The 19,351-nt window shown below is 36.6% G+C and overlaps 24 non-coding genes across 24 annotated transcripts; 18 read left to right on the top strand and 6 right to left on the bottom strand.

Annotated features, from left to right (window-relative positions):
* Window positions 1–114: 114 nt before the first annotated feature.
* On the top strand, window positions 115–251 carry Trnal-uaa. The gene is made up of 2 exons: window positions 115–151; window positions 207–251. It is a non-coding gene; the product is annotated as a tRNA-Leu (tRNA).
* An 86-nt stretch (window positions 252–337) lies between these two features.
* On the top strand, window positions 338–409 carry Trnaa-ugc. The gene has a single exon. It is a non-coding gene; the product is annotated as a tRNA-Ala (tRNA).
* Window positions 410–802: 393 nt separating this feature from the next.
* Trnal-uaa lies at window positions 803–939 on the top strand. The gene is made up of 2 exons: window positions 803–839; window positions 895–939. It is a non-coding gene; the product is annotated as a tRNA-Leu (tRNA).
* Window positions 940–1,049: 110 nt separating this feature from the next.
* Window positions 1,050–1,121, top strand: Trnaa-cgc. The gene has a single exon. It is a non-coding gene; the product is annotated as a tRNA-Ala (tRNA).
* A 1,025-nt stretch (window positions 1,122–2,146) lies between these two features.
* Trnac-gca lies at window positions 2,147–2,218 on the top strand. Its single transcript has one exon. It is a non-coding gene; the product is annotated as a tRNA-Cys (tRNA).
* An 810-nt stretch (window positions 2,219–3,028) lies between these two features.
* Window positions 3,029–3,101, bottom strand: Trnav-uac. Its single transcript has one exon. It is a non-coding gene; the product is annotated as a tRNA-Val (tRNA).
* A 267-nt stretch (window positions 3,102–3,368) lies between these two features.
* Window positions 3,369–3,440, top strand: Trnac-gca. The gene has a single exon. It is a non-coding gene; the product is annotated as a tRNA-Cys (tRNA).
* Window positions 3,441–3,836: 396 nt separating this feature from the next.
* Trnac-gca lies at window positions 3,837–3,908 on the top strand. Its single transcript has one exon. It is a non-coding gene; the product is annotated as a tRNA-Cys (tRNA).
* An 810-nt stretch (window positions 3,909–4,718) lies between these two features.
* On the bottom strand, window positions 4,719–4,791 carry Trnav-uac. Its single transcript has one exon. It is a non-coding gene; the product is annotated as a tRNA-Val (tRNA).
* Window positions 4,792–5,058: 267 nt separating this feature from the next.
* On the top strand, window positions 5,059–5,130 carry Trnac-gca. The gene has a single exon. It is a non-coding gene; the product is annotated as a tRNA-Cys (tRNA).
* Window positions 5,131–5,526: 396 nt separating this feature from the next.
* Window positions 5,527–5,598, top strand: Trnac-gca. The gene has a single exon. It is a non-coding gene; the product is annotated as a tRNA-Cys (tRNA).
* Window positions 5,599–5,994: 396 nt separating this feature from the next.
* Trnac-gca lies at window positions 5,995–6,066 on the top strand. Its single transcript has one exon. It is a non-coding gene; the product is annotated as a tRNA-Cys (tRNA).
* Window positions 6,067–6,876: 810 nt separating this feature from the next.
* Trnav-uac lies at window positions 6,877–6,949 on the bottom strand. Its single transcript has one exon. It is a non-coding gene; the product is annotated as a tRNA-Val (tRNA).
* A 720-nt stretch (window positions 6,950–7,669) lies between these two features.
* Window positions 7,670–7,741, top strand: Trnac-gca. Its single transcript has one exon. It is a non-coding gene; the product is annotated as a tRNA-Cys (tRNA).
* Window positions 7,742–12,091: 4,350 nt separating this feature from the next.
* On the bottom strand, window positions 12,092–12,164 carry Trnav-uac. Its single transcript has one exon. It is a non-coding gene; the product is annotated as a tRNA-Val (tRNA).
* A 736-nt stretch (window positions 12,165–12,900) lies between these two features.
* Trnac-gca lies at window positions 12,901–12,972 on the top strand. Its single transcript has one exon. It is a non-coding gene; the product is annotated as a tRNA-Cys (tRNA).
* A 396-nt stretch (window positions 12,973–13,368) lies between these two features.
* Window positions 13,369–13,440, top strand: Trnac-gca. Its single transcript has one exon. It is a non-coding gene; the product is annotated as a tRNA-Cys (tRNA).
* Window positions 13,441–14,250: 810 nt separating this feature from the next.
* Window positions 14,251–14,323, bottom strand: Trnav-uac. The gene has a single exon. It is a non-coding gene; the product is annotated as a tRNA-Val (tRNA).
* A 736-nt stretch (window positions 14,324–15,059) lies between these two features.
* On the top strand, window positions 15,060–15,131 carry Trnac-gca. Its single transcript has one exon. It is a non-coding gene; the product is annotated as a tRNA-Cys (tRNA).
* A 396-nt stretch (window positions 15,132–15,527) lies between these two features.
* Window positions 15,528–15,599, top strand: Trnac-gca. The gene has a single exon. It is a non-coding gene; the product is annotated as a tRNA-Cys (tRNA).
* Window positions 15,600–16,409: 810 nt separating this feature from the next.
* Trnav-uac lies at window positions 16,410–16,482 on the bottom strand. Its single transcript has one exon. It is a non-coding gene; the product is annotated as a tRNA-Val (tRNA).
* A 267-nt stretch (window positions 16,483–16,749) lies between these two features.
* On the top strand, window positions 16,750–16,821 carry Trnac-gca. Its single transcript has one exon. It is a non-coding gene; the product is annotated as a tRNA-Cys (tRNA).
* A 396-nt stretch (window positions 16,822–17,217) lies between these two features.
* On the top strand, window positions 17,218–17,289 carry Trnac-gca. The gene has a single exon. It is a non-coding gene; the product is annotated as a tRNA-Cys (tRNA).
* A 396-nt stretch (window positions 17,290–17,685) lies between these two features.
* Trnac-gca lies at window positions 17,686–17,757 on the top strand. The gene has a single exon. It is a non-coding gene; the product is annotated as a tRNA-Cys (tRNA).
* Window positions 17,758–19,351: the final 1,594 nt, after the last annotated feature.

The following is a 19,351-nucleotide window of genomic DNA, read 5'->3' as shown; positions in this document are numbered from 1 at the left end:
TACAATTGCCATTAATTATTGATATTTTTCCCTGTCATTGTTACAATTGCGTGCTCTTTTCAATACACCTAGTTTACGCCACATTGCAATATAAGTAGTCATTGCGATAACAATGTCAAGATGGCCGAGTGGTTAAGGCGCCAGACTTAAGATACAAAATCAAATAATAGATTAATAGGTAATCTTGTTAAATCCGTTATTTGGCATTCTGGTCTTCGAGAAAGGCGTGGGTTCGAACCCCACTCTTGACAAAACCTTCCTTTCAAGTTTTATTCTTTTTACTTACATACGTGTCGCAATCGTTAAAAGTCACTCAAAGCAAACGAATTAATATCAAGGGGTTGTAACTCAGTGGTAGAGTGTTCGCTTTGCATGCGAAAAGCCCGGAGTTCAATCCTCCGCAACTCCATAGTACAAACACTTTCATTTTGAAAAAAAGACCATTGTCAGGTCTGCCAACAGAATGAAACCACATTCCACATTCTTACGAATATCTCGTGAAAAGTGTAAATACCCAGTGATCAAACAAGTACATGCAAAACGATAGGGCATAATCTTTCTTATCGTTCTTTTTCTTCTACTGGTAGAAACCGGCTTTTGTCGTCCCAGTGGTATTTTCTGACGGCCATTCGGTTGTGGCACTGTCGATTAAACCTGCAATGACCCTCTAAAATTGAACAGAAAAGCATACAATTGCCATTAATTATTGATATTTTTCCCTGTCATTGTTACAATTGTGTGCTCTTCTCAATACACCTAGTTTACGCCACATTGCAATATAAGTAGTCATTGCGTTAACAATGTCAAGATTGCCGAATGGTTAAGGCGTCAGACTTAAGATTCTAATTCAAATAATAGATTAATAGGTAATCTTGTAAAATCCGTTACTTGGCATTCTGGTCTTCGAAGAAGGCGTGGGTTCGAACCCCACTCTTGACAAAACCTTCCTTTCAAGTTTTATTCTTTTTACTTAAAATCTTCTTCTCCATTGAAAACACATACGTGTCGCAATCGTGAAAAGTCACTCAAAGCAAACGAACAATTGTTAAGGGGTTGTAACTCAGAGGTAGAGTGCTCGCTTCGCATGTGAGAAGACCGGAGTTCAATCCTCCGCAGCTCCAAGGTTTTGCAAATAATCGAGTGTTAAAAAGCAAGTATTGAGAACATACTGGTAGTCTCGATTTTCAAGGGGTTGTAACTCAGTGGTAGAGTGATCGCTTTGCATGCGAAAAGCTTGGAGTTCAATCATCCGCAACTCCATACTATAATCACTTTCATTTTGATAAAAGGACCATTGTCAGGTCTGCCAACAGAATGAAACCACATTCCACATTCTTACGAATATCTCGTGAAAAGTGTAAATACCCAGTGATCAAACAAGTACTTGCAAAACGAAAGGGCATAATCTTTCTTATCGTTCTTTTTCTTCTACTGGTAGAAACCGGCTTTTGTCGTCCCAGTGGTATTTTCTGACGGCCATTCGGTTGTGGCACTGTCGATTAAACCTGCAATGATCCTCTAAAATTGAACAGAAAAGCATACAATTGCCATAAATTATTGATATTTTTCCCTGTCATTGTTACAATTGCATGCAAATTTAAATTCTTCTCGTCCTTGAATGTGTGGACCCAATTTATTGCCATCTAGCAGCTCTTTACAGCATTACATAAAGCGAAATACGCCCCCTTCTATCTGCGTACTTCAGACCTTTTTTGCTCTTTACACGAGACAGTCGCACAGGTTATTTTTTCGATGCCTAAAAGTACCAGTGCGTCAGAGACAGTTTCAGATTCTAATAGTGATTCCGACGAGAGTATACAAAAATCTTCTAGAAAACGTGAAAAATTTTCTCGAAAGCGTGTCATGGCAGACCAAGAAGATGGAGAACTACGTCTCCCAGAAGACCCCCAACACGTGGAAGAAGAAGTGCCCGATAACGATGCCCAAGACGAAATTCCAATGGCGGGCCAAGCAGGTGAGCCCAAAGAGCCCAAACGACCAAAATTAGATGTAGACGTAACTGAGTTTAGAGTGTCTAAGCGCATGCGCATCCTGTGTGAAACAAAAATTAAAAGATAAGGTTTTTTTCGCAAAATTAATACCTTATAATCCAGAATGTTGAAGGTAAACTCATACAAACATTTATGGGGGTATAGCTCAGTGGTAGAGCATTCGACTGCAGATCGAAATGTCCCCAGTTCAACCCTGGGTGCCCCCTTGTAAAACGGATGTTCATCATTGAGATGTTTAAAATGAAATAACTTGCGGTTTTCTGCAAACTTACCTGTTTACATGGAAACTTTTGTATCATTTATTTAAAGATTTACATCAAATATATAGTGACAAAACAATAATCACACCATAGAATTATCACTGTATCAGTAGCAGATTTTGCGCACAATATAGAAAGAACCTGCCAGGTACGATTATCTCAGCGAAAAATGTAAAACCCCGGTCGTGTGTACAATTGCAATTAATACTTAAGAGTCTCATGCTGTTCCGACTGAGCTAGCCAGGCTCATACAAATCAACGTTGTAATCCAATACTATCTAATATGTCATGGTAAAATGCACTTGGATTATCGCTCGCACTATGGTGATAACTACATCGGTGGTTATGAGGATTTACTGCTAAGATACACATAAGTGATATTCCTATATTTTATCTTTTTACTTTGTATGTAATGAGTGCTAGGATGATAGACTGCATAGTTGTAAAATTATCTCTAGTGATGTAACATTACCATTTTGCAGGAATCAAGTCAAAACTTCAGCGGTTATTGTTGCGTTAAAAAAGCGCCAGTTTTGACTGCTTTTCGTTGGGATGACACCAGACGGATAGCCAAACAAATACAACTTGGTAGTGGAACCCTTTTAAGTGTACAGACCAGCTAGTTAGCGTGTAAGATTCCTACCGCTCTTCTTCCATTACACATTTTACATAGCAGTACACAAGTCCAGATATTGGCTATTATCGAGAAAGTACAAAAGGAAATGAAATTCCATACTCGGATTAAATTTGTAAAATTGTTTCCACCCAGGATCGAACTGAGGACCTTCAGCGTGTAAAGCCGACGTGATAACCACTACACTATGGAAACGTCAATTTCATAAAGATGGCAAAAAATTTATTTCACCAAAATCACCATATCATGTTTATGTCCCCCAAATATATAATATGGATATAGCTGACTTGACCTGAAAGCCACACGATGACTAAATAGGCATCAATTATCGACATTTCGTTTCGTGAAATATCAGAGAAAAGAAATCTAATTTTTAAAAAATATCAATCGATATTTCAGAGTCAGAAACTCTTAATTAAAATGGAGGAATAATACAAATACGCGGTAAAATGTAAAAATATTGGGGGTATAGCTCAGTGGAAGAGCATTCGACTGCAGATCGAAATGTCCCCGGTTCAACCCCGGATGCCCCCTATTAAGTTGAATCTAATACAGGGAATGAACTATTATTGGGTTTATTCAGTTAAATTGTTTCATTGTTGTGTTTATTGAATTTGAAAATCAGCTCACTAAAAATATTTCTACGTATCAGCCTGACTTTTGAAAGTTTGAAAGAAATTCTCATCAGCTTATGGAAACTGATCTGCGTTAAAGCTGTTCAAGAAGTATTATTTAATAACACACAGTTTCTTCACTCAAATAACTGAAATATCTGACGTGGCCTCCTGTTCAATAGAAACTCAATTATTAACCAAATGATTCTTTGTTTGCGCATCCTGTGTGAAACAAAAATTAAAAGATAAGGTTTTTTTCGCAAAATTAATACCTTATAATCCAGAATGTTGAAGGTAAACTCATACAAACATTTATGGGGGTATAGCTCAGTGGTAGAGCATTCGACTGCAGATCGAAATGTCCCCAGTTCAACCCTGGGTGCCCCCTTATAAAACGGATGTTCATCATTGAGATGTATTAAAATGAAATAACTTGCGGTTTTCTGCATGCTTACCTGTTTATATGGAAACTTTTGTATCATTTATTTAAAGATTTACATCAAATATATAGTGACAAAACAATAATCACACCATAGAATTATCACTGTATCAGTAGCAGATTTGCGCACAATATAGAAAGAACCTGCCAGGTACGATTATCTCAGCGAAAAATGTAAAACCCCGGTCGTGTGTACAATTGCAATTAATACTTAAGAGTCTCATGCTGTTCCGACTGAGCTAGCCAGGCTCATACAAATCAACGTTGTAATCCAATACTATCTAATATGTCATGGTAAAATGCACTTGGATTATCGCTCGCACTATGGTGATAACTACATCGGTGGTTATGAGGATTTACTGCTAAGATACACATAAGTGATATTCCTATATTTCATCTTTTTACTTTGTATGTAATGAGTGCTAGGATAATAGACTGCATAGTTGTAAAATTATCTCTAGTGATGTAACATTACCATTTTGCAGTAATCAAGTCAAAACTTCAGCGGTTATTGTTGCGTTAAAAAAGCGCCAGTTTTGACTGCTTTTCGTTGGGATGACACCAGACGGATAGCCAAACAAATACAACTTGGTAGTGGCACCCTCTTAAGTGTACAGACTAGCTAGTTAGCGTGTAAGATTCCTACCGCTCTTCTTCCATTACACATTTTACATAGCAGTACACAAGTCCAGATATTGGCTATTATCGAGAAAGTACAAAAGGAAATGAAATTCCATACTCGGATTAAAGTTGTAAAATTGTTTCCACCCAGGATCGAACTGAGGACCTTCAGCGTGTAAAGCCGACGTGATAACCACTACACTATGGAAACGTGAATTTCATAAAGATGGCAAAAAATTTATTTCGCCAAAATCACCATAATATGTTTATGTCCCGCAAATATATAATAAGGATATAGCTGACTTGACCTGAAAGCCACACGATGACTAAATAGGCATCAATTATCGACATTTCGTTTTGTGAAATATCAGAGAAAAGAAATCTAATTTTTAAAAAATATCAATCGATATTTCAGAGTCAGAAACTCTTAATTAAAATGGAGGAATAATACAAATACGCGGTAAAATGTAAAAATATCGGGGGTATAGCTCAGTGGAAGAGCATTCGACTGCAGATCGAAATGTCCCCGGTTCAACCCCGGATGCCCCCTATTAAGTTGAATCTAATACAGGGAATGAACTATTATTGGGTTTATTCAGTTAAATTGTTTCATTGTTGTGTTTATTGAATTTGAAAATCAGCTCACTAAAAATATTTCTACGTATCAGCCTGACTTTTGAAAGTTTGAAAGAAATTCTCATCAGCTTATGGAAACTGATCTGCGTTAAAGCTGTTCAAGAAGTATTATTTAATAACACACAGTTTCTTCACTTAAATAACTGAAATATCTGACGTGGCCTCCTGTTCAATAGAAACTCAATTATTAACCAAATGATTCTTTGTATGCGCATCCTGTGTGAAACAAAAATTAAAAGATAAGGTTTTTTTTGCAAAATTAATACCTTATAATCCAGAATGTCGAAGGTAAACTCATACAAACATTTATGGGGGTATAGCTCAGTGGAAGAGCATTCGACTGCAGATCGAAATGTCCCCGGTTCAACCCCGGATGCCCCCTATTAAGTTGAATCTAATACAGGGAATGAACTATTATTGGGTTTATTCAGTTAAATTGTTTCATTGTTGTGTTTATTGAATTTGAAAATCAGCTCACTAAAAATATTTCTACGTATCAGCCTGACTTTTGAAAGTTTGAAAGAAATTCTCATCAGCTTATGGAAACTGATCTGCGTTAAAGCTGTTCAAGAAGTATTATTTAATAACACACAGTTTCTTCACTCAAATAACTGAAATATCTGACGTGGCCTCCTGTTCAATAGAAACTCAATTATTAACCAAATGATTCTTTGTTTGCGCATCCTGTGTGAAACAAAAATTAAAAGATAAGGTTTTTTTCGCAAAATTAATACCTTATAATCCAGAATGTCGAAGGTAAACTCATACAAACATTTATGGGGGTATAGCTCAGTGGTAGAGCATTCGACTGCAGATCGAAATGTCCCCAGTTCAACCCTGGGTGCCCCCTTATAAAACGGATGTTCATCATTGAGATGTTTTAAAATGAAATAACTTGCGGTTTTCTGCATGCTTACCTGTTTATATGGAAACTTTTGTATCATTTATTTAAAGATTTACATCAAATATATAGTGACAAAACAATAATCACACCATAGAATTATCACTGTATCAGTAGCAGATTTGCGCACAATATAGAAAGAACCTGCCAGGTACGATTATCTCAGCGAAAAATGTAAAACCCCGGTCGTGTGTACAATTGCAATTAATACTTAAGAGTCTCATGCTGTTCCGACTGAGCTAGCCAGGCTCATACAAATCAACGTTGTAATCCAATACTATCTAATATGTCATGGTAAAATGCACTTGGATTATCGCTCGCACTATGGTGATAACTACATCGGTGGTTATGAGGATTTACTGCTAAGATACACATAAGTGATATTCCTATATTTTATCTTTTTACTTTGTATGTAATGAGTGCTAGGATGGTAGACTGCATAGTTGTAAAATTATCTCTAGTGATGTAACATTACCATTTTGCAGTAATCAAGTCAAAACTTCAGCGGTTATTGTTGCGTTAAAAAAGCGCCAGTTTTGACTGCTTTTCGTTGGGATGACACCAGACGGATAGACAAACAAAAACAACTTGGTAGTGGCACCCTTTTAAGTGTACAGACTAGCTAGTTAGCGTGTAAGATTCCTACCGCTCTTCTTCCATTACACATTTTACATAGCAGTACACAAGTCCAGATATTGGCTATTATCGAGAAAGTACAAAAGGAAATGAAATTCCATACTCGGATTAAAGTTGTAAAATTGTTTCCACTCAGGATCGAACTGAGGACCTTCAGCGTGTAAAGCCGACGTGATAACCACTACACTATGGAAACGTCAATTTCATAAAGATGGCAAAAAATTTATTTCGCCAAAATCACCAAAACATGTTTATGTCCCCCAAATATATAATAAGGATATAGCTGACTTGACCTGAAAGCCACACGATGACTAAATAGGCATCAATTATCGACATTTCGTTTCGTGAAATATCAGAGAAAAGAAATCTAATTTTTAAAAAATATCAATCGATATTTCAGAGTCAGAAACTCTTAATTAAAATGGAGGAATAATAAAAATACGCGGTAAAATGTAAAAATATCGGGAGTATAGCTTGACTGCAGATCGAAATGTCCCCGGTTCAACCCCGGATGCCCCCTATTAAGTTGAATCTTATACAGGGAATGAACTATTATTGGGTTTATTCAGTTAAATTGTTTCATTGTTGTGTTTATTGAATTTGAAATCAGCTCACTAAAAATATTTCTACGTATCAGCCTGACTTTTGAAAGTTTGAAAGAAATTCTCATCAGCTTATGGAAACTGATCTGCGTTAAAGCTGTTCAAGAAGTATTATTTAATAACACACAGTTTCTTCACTCAAATACCTGAAATATCTGACGTGGCCTCCTGTTCAATAGAAACTCAATTATTAACCAAATGATTCTTTGTTTGCGCATCCTGTGTGAAACAAAAATTAAAAGATAAGGTTTTTTTTCGCAAAATAATTACCTTATAATCCAGAATGTCGAAGGTAAACTCATACAAACAGTTATGGGGGTATAACTCAGTGGTAGAGCATTCGACTGCAGATCGAAATGTCCCCAGTTCAAACCTGGGTGCCCCCTTATAAAACGGATGTTCATCATTGAGATGTTTTAAAATGAAATAACTTGCGGTTTTCTGCATGCTTATCTGTTTATATGGAAACTTTTGTATCATTTATTTAAAGATTTACATCAAATATATAGTGACAAAACAATAATCACACAATAGAATTATCACTGTATCAGTAGCAGATTTGCGCACAATATAGAAAGAACCTGCCAGGTACGATTATCTCAGCGAAAAATGTAAAACCCCGGTCGTGTGTACAATTGCAATTAATACTTAAGAGTCTCATGCTGTTCCGACTGAGCTAGCCAGGCTCATACAAATCAACGTTGTAATCCAATACTATCTAATATGTCATGGTAAAATGCACTTGAATTATCGCTCGCACTATGGTGATAACTACATCGGTGGTTATGAGGATTTACTGCTAACATACACATAAGTGATATTCCTATATTTTATCTGTTTACTTTGTATGTAATGAGTGCTAGGATGATAGACTGCATAGTTGTAAAATTATCTCTAGTGATGTAACATTACCATTTTGCAGTAATCAAGTCAAAACTTCAGCGGTTATTGTTGCGTTAAAAAAGCGCCAGTTTTGACTGCTTTTCGTTGGGATGACACCAGACGGATAGCCAAACAAATACAACTTGGTAGTGGCACCCTCTTAAGTGTACAGACTAGTAGTCTGGGAGCTGGTTGACCAAAAAATGTTTTTTCTTTAGCAAAAGGTTTGAGGCTAAAATATGGTTAGGGGGGGTATGACACACACGAAAAGCCAAGTCTGTCGACTGGCGGCCGGGGCGTTCGAGCGTGACGCGATCCCAAAGTCGGCGGGAACCGTAAAAAAATACACTTTGTTTAGAAAATCTGAACTATATCTTAAAAAATAGAGGGATATCAACTTTATTTAATTTCCGAAAGACAGACGTCAAAATCTGGGGCCTTGGGGCCATCAGACGTCGGTGTGTAAGAAATTTTACGAAATTTCAGTAAATTTTGAATATGGCAACGCTGCATCCTAAGCGCCTAATTTCAAATAGAGAGATTTGGGGAGGATCTGTGAGTTTTTAACTAAGTAAATGGGAACAAAAAATGCATTTTTCGGTTTTTTAAATAAGATTATGCATTAATTTGGTTGAACCGATCACTTTTTGATTATTTGGTTTGTGTTATTGGCAGTTATAATTTCTTCCCTATATATTCCCCGTTTTTTTTCTGCTCCTCTTTCGTGAGCTCATATCGAACGTCACGGGAAACCCTTGACTAACAGACATTATGCTTTTCCCCCCTTCTCCGTGGTTATGTCCTAGCATGGGTTGTTCTCCGGTTCTCCGCTTACGTGTATGGATATTCCTGATAACCTGCTGGGTGCCGAAACGAATTCGAATTTTTGCCAAGTTCAGGACGGAAGGGCCAGTACAAGACTTGCACCCTAAATGACGCCCAGTTAATTTTTTCCATCACCGGTTACGACAGTTTCAACGAAGACGAAAAATCGTACATCAATTTCGATTGCTGGATACGTGACGTCGTCGTTTCTTCACTAAAATCCTACGAAGCGAATCAAGAATTGTCCGTCCAGCAGACAAGCAAATTCTTCAAAGATGTTGAAGAATGCCCGCTCGACTTGTGTCTATCCGTCTCGACTGGATGTCGACCTCACCCGTGGATTGACATGCTCACCATTTTCGCCATTGAGAATTTACTCGGCCAACTTACCGACAAGTGCCAAGAGGATCAAATCAAAATGAAGAGTTTCGCTATCGTCCGACAGCATGTTTAATATGGTGGGCACCGCCCGGAGCGCCAGAGAAGTTTTTGCCAATTTTCTACCAGAAGATCCGACAGGAAATGGCGGCATCCCAAACCAGTTGATGACAAACAAGTTAACGGAACTTAAACTTCATTCTCTGCTACACGCGCGAAGACGTTATATTGGGCCGTTTCTCCAGCGCGCTTCTTTGAACGATTGGCCATCTGTGATACGCTATTACGTCCAGCTGGCGGTCAATTTGGTGCCCGACCTTGCCCTTCGCCTGACGATTGTCCTTGATGTCCGATTCGGGCAGGAAAGAACCGACCACTTTCTTTGTTTGGTCGTTCACCGCCACCCAAAACTCAAAGATAAGTCGAACGATAAAACACAATTAAGAAACATCCTGAAGAATTTGCTTCGATACCCCTGGATTAAAGATCGGTCGATGGCTTTGATTGACGATAGTTTGCAGAGGAATTTGATGGAGGTGAAAGACTTCGCTGTCAAATATGGAGATCATCGCTAAAGAGATGAGAAAATCGAGTCGATTTGAGTGTCTAGGACATTATGACCACCATGAGCTGAGATTCTGAGTCGTGCAAAGTCATCGGCAATAGCAGTGAAATGGCCCAGCTTATCAAATCATCCGGAAAAAATACAAAGCAAACGGCAAGAATATTATAACGCTAGAAAACGGACGCCGAAAAAAGAGGACTCAAGCGACAAGGCATTGGAGGCGCGATTGGAGGTGGACGATTTTCTTCCCGTTGCTTGTCGAGTGATTCACGATAAAAAGGGCAACGTGCAGAGAGACGTTCAACTCACTGCAGTCGTCGCTTTTGTCTCTTCCGATAATCAACAGCAGCAAGCCGGACGGATGCCACGATGGATGGGACAAATTTCGACCGGCGAAGGGAAGACGCTCATCTCTGCCTTGGTGGCCATTTACCACGCCCTGCGCCACTGGAACGCGGATGACCGAATGCAAGGTGGACGATTGTGGTAACGGCCAAGGCCGGCGGATGGTCAACATAACCACGGAGAAGGGGGGAAAAGCATAATGTCTGTTAGTCAAGGGTTTCCCGTGACGTTCGATATGAGCTCACGAAAGAGGAGCAGAAAAAAGCGGGGAATATATAGGGAAGAAATTATAACTGCCAATAACACCAAATAATCAAAAAGTGATCGGTTCAACCAACCCGTACGAAACTTTTAGCTTAGATTTTGAACTGTTAGCTAATAACAGCTCGCGCGGTGCTAGGCTAAAAAATAAAAGCAGCTTTCATGCTGCGATCACCTCGAAATAATTCAAGTTAACACTATTCACCTTTTTTTTAGCAGATATAAGCTTTTTTTTTCAAGCTAGGGCGTTTTCTTTTCTTGCTTGAAAAAATAAACCTTTAAACCAGCTTGAATTTTCCCCCCTAAATATATTTCCTAACTGTTAGCTAATTCCAGCATGGAAATTTTAATCTAAAGTTTCGCTTCACTTTTTTAGCAGATATTCAGCTTTTATTTTCCAAGCTAGGGAGTTTTTGGATCTGGCTTGAAATAATTAAGCTTGAAATCAGCTCGAATTTTTCCCCCTAAATATATTTCCTAACTGTTTCAGCTAATTCTAGTATGAAATTTTTAAGCTAGGGTTTCGCCCGGGTATTATTATTTTTATAACCTGTTTGAGGTTCAACTTAGCTTAGATTTTTATCATTTTTCTATAATAATTACTAAATGACATATAATATACACTTCGATTAAATTATATGATTGGAGATTAGATGAAGATATTGTTTGAACTACGAAATAGTCAAAACAAATTTTGAACTAATTACGAAACCAAATAAAAACTAGGCATAAATTTATAATTAATTTCATTTATAGAATCTAGATTTAAAAAATTTTGAAAATGTATTTTTTTAATTAAAAATGGTTTATTTTAGTTCTTCATTAGTTTTATTCACCAGTCTATGTGAGGAATTATGAACACAACTATAATACGATCAAATATTTAATAACAATAAATATGTCAGAAGATGCCAGATCCGGAGAACCAGCGACCATAAGTAAGTAAGTGCAGCAAATATGACTAGAGAAGTAAATGGATGGGTGACCCTGCATACAAAGGGAAATCGCGCGCAAGAAATCTTTTTCTCTTAGTTCTACTTTAGCGTGAAAATTTCAAGCTACCCTCAATCTAAGATTCCCAGCTAGAAAAAAAAAAGCTAAAACTACCCTAAAATTCCCAATGTGAAATTTAAAAATTTTGACTTGAAAATTTCTAGCTAAAACCACCTAACTTCGTAGCTAATTCTAGCACAGAATTAGCTAAAAGTTTCGTACGGGAAATTAATGCATAATCTTATTTAAAAAACCGAAAAATGCATTTTCTGTTCCCATTTACTTAGTTAAAAACTCACAGATCCTCCCCAAATCTCTCTATGTGGCACCCTCTTAAGTGTACAGACTAGCTAGTTAGCGTGTAAGATTCCTACCGCTCTTCTTCCATTACACATTTTACATAGCAGTACACAAGTCCAGATATTGGCTATTATCGAGAAAGTACAAAAGGAAATGAAATTCCATACTCGGATAAAAGTTGTAAAATTGTTTCCACCCAGGATCGAACTGAGGACCTTCAGCGTGTAAAGCCGACGTGATAACCACTACACTATGGAAACGTCAATTTCATAAAGATGGCAAAAAATTTATTTCGCCAAAATCACCATAACATGTTTATGTCCCCCAAATATATAATAAGGATATAGCTGACTTGACCTGAAAGCCACACGATGACTAAATAGGCATCAATTATCGACATTTCGTTTCGTGAAATATCAGAGAAAAGAAATCTAATTTTTAAAAAATATCAATCGATATTTCAGAGTCAGAAACTCTTAATTAAAATGGAGGAATAATACAAATACGCGGTAAAATGTAAAAATATCGGGGGTATAGCTCAGTGGAAGAGCATTCGACTGCAGATCGAAATGTCCCCGGGTCAACCCAGGATGCCCCCTATTAATTTGAATCTAATACAGGGAATGAACTATTATTGGGTTTATTCAGTTAAATTGTTTCATTGTTGTGTTTATTGAATTTGAAAATCAGCTCACTAAAAATATTTCTACGTATCAGCCTGACTTTTGAAAGTTTGAAAGAAATTCTCATCAGCTTATGGAAACTGATCTGCGTTAAAGCTGTTCAAGAAGTATTATTTAATAACACACAGTTTCTTCACTTAAATAACTGAAATATCTGACGTGGCCTCCTGTTCAATAGAAACTCAATTATTAACCAAATGATTCTTTGTATGCGCATCCTGTGTGAAACAAAAATTAAAAGATAAGGTTTTTTTTGCAAAATTAATACCTTATAATCCAGAATGTCGAAGGTAAACTCATACAAACATTTAATGTGGGTATAGCTCAGTGGAAGAGCATTCGACTGCAGATCGAAATGTCCCCGGTTCAACCCCGGATGCCCCCTATTAAGTTGAATCTAATACAGGGAATGAACTATTATTGGGTTTATTCAGTTAAATTGTTTCATTGTTGTGTTTATTGAATTTGAAAATCAGCTCACTAAAAATATTTCTACGTATCAGCCTGACTTTTGAAAGTTTGAAAGAAATTCTCATCAGCTTATGGAAACTGATCTGCGTTAAAGCTGTTCAAGAAGTATTATTTAATAACACACAGTTTCTTCACTCAAATAACTGAAATATCTGACGTGGCCTCCTGTTCAATAGAAACTCAATTATTAACCAAATGATTCTTTGTTTGCGCATCCTGTGTGAAACAAAAATTAAAAGATAAGGTTTTTTTCGCAAAATTAATACCTTATAATCCAGAATGTCGAAGGTAAACTCATACGAACATTTATGGGGGTATAGCTCAGTGGTAGAGCATTCGACTGCAGATCGAAATGTCCCCAGTTCAAACCTGGGTGCCCCCTTATAAAACGGATGTTCATCATTGAGATGTTTAATAATGAAATAACTTGCGGTTTTCTGCATGCTTACCTGTTTATATGGAAACTTTTGTATCATTTATTTAAAGATTTACATCAAATATATAGTGACAAAACAATAATCACACCATAGAATTATCACTGTATCAGTAGCAGATTTGCGCACAATATAGAAAGAACCTGCCAGGTACGATTATCTCAGCGAAAAATGTAAAACCCCGGTCGTGTGTACAATTGCAATTAATACTTAAGAGTCTCATGCTGTTCCGACTGAGCTAGCCAGGCTCATACAAATCAACGTTGTAATCCAATACTATCTAATATGTCATGGTAAAATGCACTTGAATTATCGCTCGCACTATGGTGATAACTACATCGGTGGTTATGAGGATTTACTGCTAAGATACACATAAGTGATATTCCTATATTTTATCTGTTTACTTTGTATGTAATGAGTGCTAGGATGATAGACTGCATAGTTGTAAAATTATCTCTAGTGATGTAACATTACCATTTTGCAGTAATCAAGTCAAAACTTCAGCGGTTATTGTTGCGTTAAAAAAGCGCCAGTTTTGACTGCTTTTCGTTGGGATGACACCAGACGGATAGCCAAACAAATACAACTTGGTAGTGGCACCCTCTTAAGTGTACAGACTAGCTAGTTAGCGTGTAAGATTCCTACCGCTCTTCTTCCATTACACATTTTACATAGCAGTACACAAGTCCAGATATTGGCTATTATCGAGAAAGTACAAAAGGAAATGAAATTCCATACTCGGATTAAAGTTGTAAAATTGTTTCCACCCAGGATCGAACTGAGGACCTTCAGCGTGTAAAGCCGACGTGATAACCACTACACTATGGAAACGTCAATTTTATAAAGATGGCAAAAAATTTATTTCGCCAAAATCACCATAACATGTTTATGTCCCCCAAATATATAATAAGGATATAGCTGACTTGACCTGAAAGCCACACGATGACTAAATAGGCATCAATTATCGACATTTCGTTTCGTGAAATATCAGAGAAAAGAAATCTAATTTTTAAAAAATATCAATCGATATTTCAGAGTCAGAAACTCTTAATTAAAATGGAGGAATAATACAAATACGCGGTAAAATGTAAAAATATCGGGGGTATAGCTCAGTGGAAGAGCATTCGACTGCAGATCGAAATGTCCCCGGGTCAACCCAGGATGCCCCCTATTAATTTGAATCTAATACAGGGAATGAACTATTATTGGGTTTATTCAGTTAAATTGTTTCATTGTTGTGTTTATTGAATTTGAAAATCAGCTCACTAAAAATATTTCTACGTATCAGCCTGACTTTTGAAAGTTTGAAAGAAATTCTCATCAGCTTATGGAAACTGATCTGCGTTAAAGCTGTTCAAGAAGTATTATTTAATAACACACAGTTTCTTCACTTAAATAACTGAAATATCTGACGTGGCCTCCTGTTCAATAGAAACTCAATTATTAACCAAATGATTCTTTGTATGCGCATCCTGTGTGAAACAAAAATTAAAAGATAAGGTTTTTTTTGCAAAATTAATACCTTATAATCCAGAATGTCGAAGGTAAACTCATACAAACATTTAATGTGGGTATAGCTCAGTGGAAGAGCATTCGACTGCAGATCGAAATGTCCCCGGTTCAACCCCGGATGCCCCCTATTAAGTTGAATCTAATACAGGGAATGAACTATTATTGGGTTTATTCAGTTAAATTGTTTCATTGTTGTGTTTATTGAATTTGAAAATCAGCTCACTAAAAATATTTCTACGTATCAGCCTGACTTTTGAAAGTTTGAAAGAAATTCTCATCAGCTTATGGAAACTGATCTGCGTTAAAGCTGTTCAAGAAGTATTATTTAATAACACACAGTTTCTTCACTCAAATAACTGAAATATCTGACGTGGCCTCCTGTTCAATAGAAACTCAATTATTAACCAAATGATTCTTTGTTTGCGCATCCTGTGTGAAACAAAAATTAAAAGATAAGGTTTTTTTCGCAAAATTAATACCTTATAATCCAGAATGTCGAAGGTAAACTCATACGAACATTTATGGGGGTATAGCTCAGTGGTAGAGCATTCGACTGCAGATCGAAATGTCCCCAGTTCAAACCTGGGTGCCCCCTTATAAAACGGATGTTCATCATTGAGATGTTTAATAATGAAATAACTTGCGGTTTTCTGCATGCTTACCTGTTTATATGGAAACTTTTGTATCATTTATTTAAAGATTTACATCAAATATATAGTGACAAAACAATAATCACACCATAGAATTATCACTGTATCAGTAGCAGATTTGCGCACAATATAGAAAGAACCTGCCAGGTACGATTATCTCAGCGAAAAATGTAAAACCCCGGTCGTGTGTACAATTGCAATTAATACTTAAGAGTCTCATGCTGTTCCGACTGAGCTAGCCAGGCTCATACAAATCAACGTTGTAATCCAATACTATCTAATATGTCATGGTAAAATGCACTTGAATTATCGCTCGCACTATGGTGATAACTACATCGGTGGTTATGAGGATTTACTGCTAAGATACACATAAGTGATATTCCTATATTTTATCTGTTTACTTTGTATGTAATGAGTGCTAGGATGATAGACTGCATAGTTGTAAAATTATCTCTAGTGATGTAACATTACCATTTTGCAGTAATCAAGTCAAAACTTCAGCGGTTATTGTTGCGTTAAAAAAGCGCCAGTTTTGACTGCTTTTCGTTGGGATGACACCAGACGGATAGCCAAACAAATACAACTTGGTAGTGGCACCCTCTTAAGTGTACAGACTAGCTAGTTAGCGTGTAAGATTCCTACCGCTCTTCTTCCATTACACATTTTACATAGCAGTACACAAGTCCAGATATTGGCTATTATCGAGAAAGTACAAAAGGAAATGAAATTCCATACTCGGATTAAAGTTGTAAAATTGTTTCCACCCAGGATCGAACTGAGGACCTTCAGCGTGTAAAGCCGACGTGATAACCACTACACTATGGAAACGTCAATTTTATAAAGATGGCAAAAAATTTATTTCGCCAAAATCACCATAACATGTTTATGTCCCCCAAATATATAATAAGGATATAGCTGACTTGACCTGAAAGCCACACGATGACTAAATAGGCATCAATTATCGACATTTCGTTTCGTGAAATATCAGAGAAAAGAAATCTAATTTTTAAAAAATATCAATCGATATTTCAGAGTCAGAAACTCTTAATTAAAATGGAGGAATAATACAAATACGCGGTAAAATGTAAAAATATCGGGGGTATAGCTCAGTGGAAGAGCATTCGACTGCAGATCGAAATGTCCCCGGTTCAACCCAGGATGCCCCCTATTAATTTGAATCTAATACAGGGAATGAACTATTATTGGGTTTATTCAGTTAAATTGTTTCATTGTTGTGTTTATTGAATTTGAAAATCAGCTCACTAAAAATATTTCTACGTATCAGCCTGACTTTTGAAAGTTTGAAAGAAATTCTCATCAGCTTATGGAAACTGATCTGCGTTAAAGCTGTTCAAGAAGTATTATTTAATAACACACAGTTTCTTCACTCAAATAACTGAAATATCTGACGTGGCCTCCTGTTCAATAGAAACTCAATTATTAACCAAATGATTCTTTGTTTGCGCATCCTGTGTGAAACAAAAATTAAAAGATAAGGTTTTTTTCGCAAAATTAATACCTTATAATCCAGAATGTCGAAGGTAAACTCATACGAACATTTATGGGGGTATAGCTCAGTGGTAGAGCATTCGACTGCAGATCGAAATGTCCCCGGTTCAACCCCGGATGCCCCCTATTAAGTTGAATCTAATACAGGGAATGAACTATTATTGGGTTTATTCAGTTATATTGTTTCATTGTTGTGTTTATTGAATTTGAAAATCAGCTCACTAAAAATATTTCTACGTATCAGCCTGACTTTTGAAAGTTTGAAAGAAATTCTCATCAGCTTATGGAAACTGATCTGCGTTAAAGCTGTTCAAGAAGTATTATTTAATAACACACAGTTTCTTCACTCAAATAACTGAAATATCTGACGTGGCCTCCTGTTCAATAGAAACTCAATTATTAACCAAATGATTCTTTGTTTGCGCATCCTGTGTGAAACAAAAATTAAAAGATAAGGTTTTTTTCGCAAAATTAATACCTTATAATCCAGAATGTCGAAGGTAATTTCATACGAACATTTATGGGGGTATAGCTCAGTGGTAGAGCATTCGACTGCAGATCGAAATTTCCCCAGTTCAAACCTGGGTGCCCCCTTATACAACGGATGTTCATCATTGAGATGTTTTAAAATGAAATAACTTGCGGTTTTCTGCATGCTTACCTGTTTATATGGAAACTTTTGTATCATTTATTTAAAGATTTACATCAAATATATAGTGACAAAACAATAATCACACAATAGAAATATCACTGTATCAGTAGTAGATTTGCGCACAATATAGAAAGAACCTGCCAGGTACGATTATCTCAGCGAAAAATGTAAAACCCCGGTCGTGTGTACAATTGCAATTGATACTTAAGAGTCTCATGCTGTTCCGACTGAGCTAGCCAGGCTCATACAAATCAACGTTGTAATCCAATACTATCTAATATGTCATGGTAAAATGCACTTGGATTATCGCTCGCACTATGGTGATAACTACATCGGTGGTTATGAGGATTTACTGCTAAGATACACATAAGTGATATTCCTATATTTTATCTTTTTACTTTGTATGTAATGAGTGCTAGGATGATAGACTGCATAGTTGTAAAATTATCTCTAGTTATATAACATTACCATTTTGCAGTAATCAAGTCAAAACTTCAGCGGTTATTGTTGCGTTAAAAAAGCGCCAGTTTTGACTGCTTTTCGTTGGGATGACACCAGACGGATAGCCAAACAAATACAACTTGGTAGTGGCACCCTCTTAAGTGTACAGACTAGCTAGTTAGCGTGTAAGATTCCTACCGCTCTTCTTCCATTACACATTTTACATAGCAGTACACAAGTCCAGATATTGGCTATTATCGAGAAAGTACAAAAGGAAATGAAATTCCATACTCGGGTTAAAGTTGTCAAATTGTTTCCACCCAGGATCGAACTTAGGACCTTCAGCGTGTAAAGCCGATGTGATAACCAGTACACTATGGAAACGTCAATTTAATAAAGATGGCAAAAAATTTATTTCGCCAAAATCACCATAACATGTTTATGTCCCCCAAATATATAATAAGGATATAGCTGACTTGACCTGAAAGCCACACGATGATAAAATAGGCATCAATTACCGACATTTCGTTTCGTGAAATATCAGAGAAAAGAAATCTAATTTTTAAAAAATATCAATCGATATTTCAGAGTCAGAAACTCTTAATTAAAATGGAGGAATAATACAAATACGCGGTAAAATGTAAAAATATCGGGGGTATAGCTCAGTGGAAGAGCATTCGACTGCAGATCGAAATGTCCCCGGGTCAACCCAGGATGCCCCCTATTAAGTTGAATCTAATACAGGGAATGAACTATTATTGGGTTTATTCAGTTAAATTGTTTCATTGTTGTGTTTATTGAATTTGAAAATCAGCTCACTAAAAATATTTCTACGTATCAGCCTGACTTTTGAAAGTTTGAAAGAAATTCTCATCAGCTTATGGAAACTGATCTGCGTTAAAGCTGTTCAAGAAGTATTATTTAATAACACACAGTTTCTTCACTTAAATAACTGAAATATCTGACGTGACCTCCTGTTCAATAGAAACTCAATTATTAACCAAATGATTCTTTGTTTGCGCATTCTGTGTGAAACAAAAATTAAAAGATAAGGTTTTTTTCGCAAAATTAATACCTTATAATCCAGAATGTCGA

The sequence above is a fragment of the Daphnia pulicaria genome, chromosome 2, assembly GCF_021234035.1.
Source record: "Daphnia pulicaria isolate SC F1-1A chromosome 2, SC_F0-13Bv2, whole genome shotgun sequence".
NCBI classification, from domain to species: Eukaryota; Metazoa; Arthropoda; class Branchiopoda; order Diplostraca; family Daphniidae; genus Daphnia; species Daphnia pulicaria.
This window is presented reverse-complemented; position numbering and strand designations above follow the sequence as displayed.